This window comes from Macaca thibetana, chromosome 9 (genome assembly GCF_024542745.1).
Source record: "Macaca thibetana thibetana isolate TM-01 chromosome 9, ASM2454274v1, whole genome shotgun sequence".
Lineage (NCBI taxonomy): Eukaryota > Metazoa > Chordata > Mammalia > Primates > Cercopithecidae > Macaca > Macaca thibetana.
Window position 1 is genome coordinate 119,749,377 of NC_065586.1, and position 6,475 is coordinate 119,755,851.

Here is a 6,475-nt window from a genome sequence, read left to right on the forward strand (position 1 = left end):
GTATGTTTCTAGGGGAATTCTGAGGGAAGAAGCTTTGCAGCAACCTCTGTGCCCAGAACATATGGCTCGCAAGCCCTTTGCGCCAACAGGGAATCTATCTAACTAATTGTTTTAGTGTGTGAGGCTCATTGTCAACCTGGATTTCCCTGAAACTCTGGGCCAGCAGCCCCCAGGAGCATCAGTAGGACCCAGAATTTCCCCTGGCACCAAACTGGACCACTTTGCACCTTGCACCCAGGAGAACTGACTTAGAGGGCCCTGGTGTTGGCTCTGGGACCTGGGCTGAGATGGATTTGGGGAGAGGCTGGGTGGAGCTTGGCCTCTACAGTTTGTTCTTGCAGATTCGGGGGGAAAGTGGTCTGAGAGCAGTGTGATTTGTAAGTTCCCCCACCTTCCCCGCTGGCTCACACTGTCTCCCCAGACCAGTGGCCTATTAGCCCCCAAAAAGTTAATCCAACCCCAGGCCAGCTGCCTTTGCTCTGCTGTGGCCTAAGTTCTGGCCTGGTCAAAGGAAGGTGGCAGGAACCCCAGGCTTGCTCTTGCCTCCTCGCACCTCCTTCCAAAAATGCGGAGTGAAAGAGTAAAAGCCAGACACTTTTAGGGGCTGACTGTCTAGAAAGGAGGAATCAGAGGTCCCAAGGAACACAGTTGTGCAACTTCCTAGGGAATCTGCATCAGGAGAAAGAAGCGGCTAGGACACATGGTGGCTTCGCTCAGCCTGGCTGAGACATCACTGTGCAGAGGAAGAGATCTGTCAGGGGTCCGGAGGAGCAGAGTCCTGGAGCATCTGGGAGGGCGGCATGTGGCAGCTGCAGGCTCTGGCCCAGAACTGTGAACACACCTGCCCGTCACTCTCCAAAGATTTACTGAACACTTACTGTGTGCCAGGCCCTGTGCTTTGTCAGGCTCTGGGGAGACAAGTCATTACTCTGCAATGTGGGAAGCAGGGCTGCCCTGGAACTGTGTACTCAGTGCTGTGGGGGTACAGAGGGAGGGCTGAAGAACTTAGCTGGTGGGAAAGGAGGGTTCTGGAAGGCTTCTCAGAGATGGTGGCATTGGGCCAGAACTTACAGTAGGGAAGAGCATGTGGCAAGGCACAGAGGAGATGGGAGCCTGCCTGGCGAGGGGTCCAGTGGTGACAGAGCTCACTGTGGGTCCAGAGATGGTGTCAGGTGAGGGCTGAGAGGGAGGGCAAGCGCCCCTTGAGATGGGCTTAACGTGATGGTGATCTGTGTCCAGTGGGAGATGATAGAAGTCTCGAGGTTGGGAATATCAGAATTAGGTCTCTTTTAGAAAGAGAGGACAAGGAGAAAATCCATATATTCTTAGCTACCAAAAAAGAGAAGGAAGAAAGAAAAGAAAGAAGAGAAGCGAGACAGAAAAGAAGGAAGGAGAGAAGGAAGAATGGGAAAGGAAGGAAGAAGGAAGGAAGGAAGGGAAAACAAAGGAAGGAAGGAGAAAAAGGGAAGGAAAGAAGGAAAGAAAAAAGGAAGGAGGGAGTGGAGGAAGGAAGGAAAAAGGAAGGAAGGAGACCTAGCCACTTCTTTCTCCTGATGCAGATTCCCTAGGAAGTTGCACGAAGAAGGAAGGAAGGAAGGAAAGAAGGAAGGAAGGAAGGAATGAGAGAAAGAAGGAAGGAAAACGAATCTCATTCATTTTGAAGGGCATCTGCATTACACAGCATGGGGAAGGAAGCATAATTCACTCTCAAGAACCAACCACATCAGGCAGGGCACATCTTCTGACAATATCCTGAGGGGAGCGAATGTTTGTCTTCAGTAGGGGAGTGCCACACATTTAATATCAATGCAGGGTCCTGATGGGCACTGCCACATACCCCCGGGACAAACGGAAAAATCCACACAGCAGAAACAAGCAGTTGGCAAAAGCTGTCCTCATGCTACTTGGCAATTCGATCACCCTCCCTTCACTCCCACCCCTATCTCCGGGTGTTGCACAGTTTGCCCGTACAGTGTGTCATGTAAATAGCATCTAGCACTTAAAGGTCAAATTTGATGAGTCTAATCAATCTCATCAGCAGTGTTTTAGTTCATCACGTATACCCATATTTAAGGACTTTTAAAGTAATTTGGATTTTTGACTCAAAAGATGATATGCCCCCCTTGGGGCACGCGTGAGTTCTTAGGAACACCAGCGTGTGGCATTTCCTGTGTCCTCTCACGCATGCTCAGCATGTCAGTGTTGTACTCATTCCCTGGCACGGAAGAATTGTTGCACGTCTTTAATGGAAGCCAAAGTCCATGATTTGATGGTTTCAAGAGCCTAAAAGCTGTATTTGGAGACAGGAAGTCTACTCTGAACTGTGAGAGTTAGAGTATCACCATCAAGGCCCAAGGCTTCAGTCTTATCCTGGACAATCCTCAGGGATTGGGTTTGGTGTTGGGGGAGCACTGGATGCCATCACATTGACACTCAATTGATTGGGTGACCCAAGATGGTCAGTTGCCTAAGGACCAGACCATAGTGACTGCTCATGCATCCGCTAAAATACCAAACGCTCTGCACCAAAAGACTCAGCTTGACATTGCCTTGCATTCAACTCATGTATTACCAAATCTTTGCTTGAATTATTAATAGTAACCAAACCCTCTGCTCTAACAACCTTCGAATGTCAAGTTCCTTTGCAAGCTGAAATTGTTCCAAACCTCAATACTCCTGTTTTACAACAAACATGTAAATACAACCTTTTTTGGAGTGCAGAAACATTTGTGGAGTCTGGTGTGCCACCAACCCCATCAGGATTTCCCCAGGGGAAAGTGGCTAACTCTGGATCACAAACAGCCTTGGAAGTCCAGCAACAAATCAAAAAGGTGCCTTGCCTGACCCCCATTACCACCTGGGGTGGTTTTTCTAGACACTGGAATAGGCCAGACTTAATTTTCTCAGGCTCATCTGGGAGAAGGATCAAATCCTGCCATCTGGATGTGCATTATTCATGCTGGTGTTTGGTGAGGAAGCTCCTAGGAATGCATATATCTCTCCTTCTGCCATTGTATGTCGTGCGTAGTGGATGCCAGTAGACAACTTTAGCCACTTCCGTACGTCCTTCTTTATGGAACACCCTCATTTCCCCACATGGAGGCTTTACTCTGCCCAGTGTCCAATGGGAGAACCATCCCTTCCCTTTAGTGAGAGGACAGTTGGCTAAATGCTATTCTCAGTGCTCCTGGAGGCTCCTAGTAATGAGGGCACTGAACACCAATTCTTTACATTCTTTGAATTTTCAGATTCCTATTTTTTCATGTTTGTGCAAAGTGGGGTGAGGAACTCACACCAACCACAGCTTGGGGCATCCAGAGAGTGGCTAATAGATGATAGAAGGGAGTCCAATTAAGGAAACCCAAGGTATGTGCCAGCTGGTTTAGTATTCAATATGGAAATGCACTTTATATTTATTTGCACACATCAAGAATACTCTTGGAAACCAGGATTTAGAAAAATAAAAGATATTTCATTCCTGGGGACAAAGTGACCTGCAAATGATTGGCTTTTGTACAATGCTGTAATCCCTTAATGTCAGACTCTTAGGAAAATGGGTGGGACATCTGTGTGTTTGTGTTGGAGTGAATGTGCCCATAACCCTGTGCTCCTGTGTGCCTGTGTGCCCATGATTATATGCACATGGGTGAATGTTTGTGTGCCCATGATTATATGCACATGGGTGAATGTTTGTGTGCCCATGATTATATGCACATGGGTGAATGTTTGTGTGCCCATGATTATATGCACATGGGTGAATGTTTGTGTGCCCATGATTATATGCACATGGGTGAATGTTTGTGTGCCCATGATTATATGCACATGGGTGAATGTTTGTGTGCCCGTGATTATATGCATATGGGTGAATGTTTGTGTGCCCGTGAGTATATGCATATGGGTGAATGTTTGTGTGCCCGTGATTATATGCATATGGGTGAATGTTTGTGTGCCCATGAGTATATGCATACGGATGAATGTTTGTGTACCCATGGTTATATGCATACGGGTGAATGTTTGTGTGCCCATGATTATATGCATGAAGGTGAATGTTTGTGTGTCCATGATTATATGCATGTGGGTGAATGTTCATGAACAGCAACAGCTACACTCGGAGTAGAAAACAAATGAAGCAAAAGTTTAGCATCCTCTCATGTTTGTCAACATCGTAGTTTTACGTTTACTTTCTTCTAATCTATTAAACATAAATATGGCTCCATTTGTTTAGTATTACCAGAAACTCTCCCAATACGGCAATATTACCTTCTGTGTAATCCACTTGCCAACAGCTGTTTTCTGTTGAAATGGGACTCAAGAATTTTGAATCCAAGGCCAATGCTGCCTGCTCTGTTTACAATGGTTTGTGTTTCGTGAATACATATCAAATGTTGTAATATATTTTTATGATAGAATTGATGGTTAACACAGGGAAAAAGTATATATTGTGATTCTGTCCAATAAAGCCTCCTGTTATAAAATCTCATGCACCTTTTGATGACCTGATGTAAACACATTTTTAGGTACAGGTTAATTGCCAGAAATGTTAGTTTCATGTAATTTCATGGTGACACTGAAGTTTCTATTTCTTGTCTTTCCTGTCTTCCAATATTGTACTCCTTTTCTCTTCCATCTCCAATGCCCTAGGTGCTCCTGCCCACCCCTGCAGCCTTCTGAGTAGTAGGTATTTATCTTTCGGGGGCCATCTCTTAACTTGCCCAAAAGCACAGCAGCCCTTCCCTTCCCAAACACCCCTGACCAGGGGGATGTGTATTCCCCACCCTCTCAAATACCTTGCAATTTTTGCCACTTTGGCCCGGTTCCTCAGGCTTTGCTAGATGACTAATTAACTTCTTGGATCTCAGAAACAGAGTAGGAGGGGCCTGGGAGAAGGAGGACCAGACTTCTCGGTTGCCTGCTGTGTGCTTGGCACTTTGCTAGGGGTCTTGGCTATAGTTTCTCATTGAAGAGCTCTAGAGGTGGGGCTTCTCAATTAGTAGATGCAGGGACTGAGTTCAGAGAAGTTAAATGACTTACCCAGGATCACACAGTAAGGGGGCATAGAGATTTGATCCCAGGTGTGACTGATACTAAACTCATATTTTTACCAAATCCATGAAGACGCTTCCTGAACTTAGAGATGATTCAGCAAAGGCCTGTCTTTTACAGTTGGGGAGAATGATGCATAAAGAAGGAACTGACTTCCTGATATCAGATAGTAGAACTCGCATGTCCTAGGAGCTTAGGCAAGTTACTACATTCTTTCAAAACTCTCTACTATTTTCTGGTTCAAATATCAGATTTGCCTCTTTCTATCCCAGCACATTCCCCTTTCTGTGGCACCATTTCCTCCCCTCCAAATAGGGAGAAGGACCCTCTGTTCCTCAAGGTCTTGTGGGGATTAAATCAGCATGGCACATAAAGCACATAGCGGGTGCTTCACATCTGGAGACACCAGATGCCCAATCCACATCACAGTGGCTCTCATGGGACTGGGGTCCCCCAGGCCTCAGCTACTGCTTCCTTAGGACAGTACTTCCTGCTCAGCCAAAGAATTAACATAAAATTAATATCCCAACATGCACAGTGACTAAGAGCCAGAGCACATGTTATCAAATTACCAGCATTGCCATTAACTGGCTGTACCACCTAGAAAGAGTGACTTATCCTCTCTATGCCTCAGTTTCCTTGTGGATAACACTGGCTAGCATCACTACTGAGTCATCATGCTTCAGGCACTCAGAACAGCACTTGACACAGGGTCAGCTGCACAGTGAACATTGCCAGTCAGCCTTAGTGCTGTCTTTTTAGATAGCACTCTGTCTCCATAGAGGGGGTATAAAGGCAGGCTTGGGAGAGATTGTGGATGAGGGGACTCGGCTGGGGCTCCTTAACCTTGTTCACACCCATAGTGCTCACGACATGGCAGCTTGATCCATTTCTGAGCGAATTTTCACAGCAGTCTCAAGCCTGACACTGGGGCCAGGTATTTGAGCAAGAAGATCCAGACATGATGCAGCCGGGTATCCCGTGGTGCTCGATGGCCCAGCACCCACATAGGACTAACGCAGCTGATTCTAACTTCGCTAGGCCCATAGAGCATGGACATTGCGTATGGGGCTTTACTCCTGGGAAGTGAAGGAGTGGCAGGGGCCCCACAACATTCTTTTAGGGTGGGCTCCAGGCCACTGTTCTGAGCAGACAGACCTCTTCTTGCCCTCCAATGCTGAATTGGGCTGTCTTCAGGGGAGTTGTGAGTTTCCTTGAAGGTCAGCCAAGTCCCAGAAGAAAAAGGAATCAGGAAAGCTGCTGTATCTGGGAATGGGAATGGGATGCTTCAGTCTGTGGGGGCCACTCTCCCCAGCATGGGAGCATCTCTAGTATCAGCTCCAGGGGAAGACCCTTATGCTGATTAAGGCTGTGAGTAGCTACCTACCCTGAACACCTACCCAGTCCCAGATGCTGCACTAAATACTCCAAA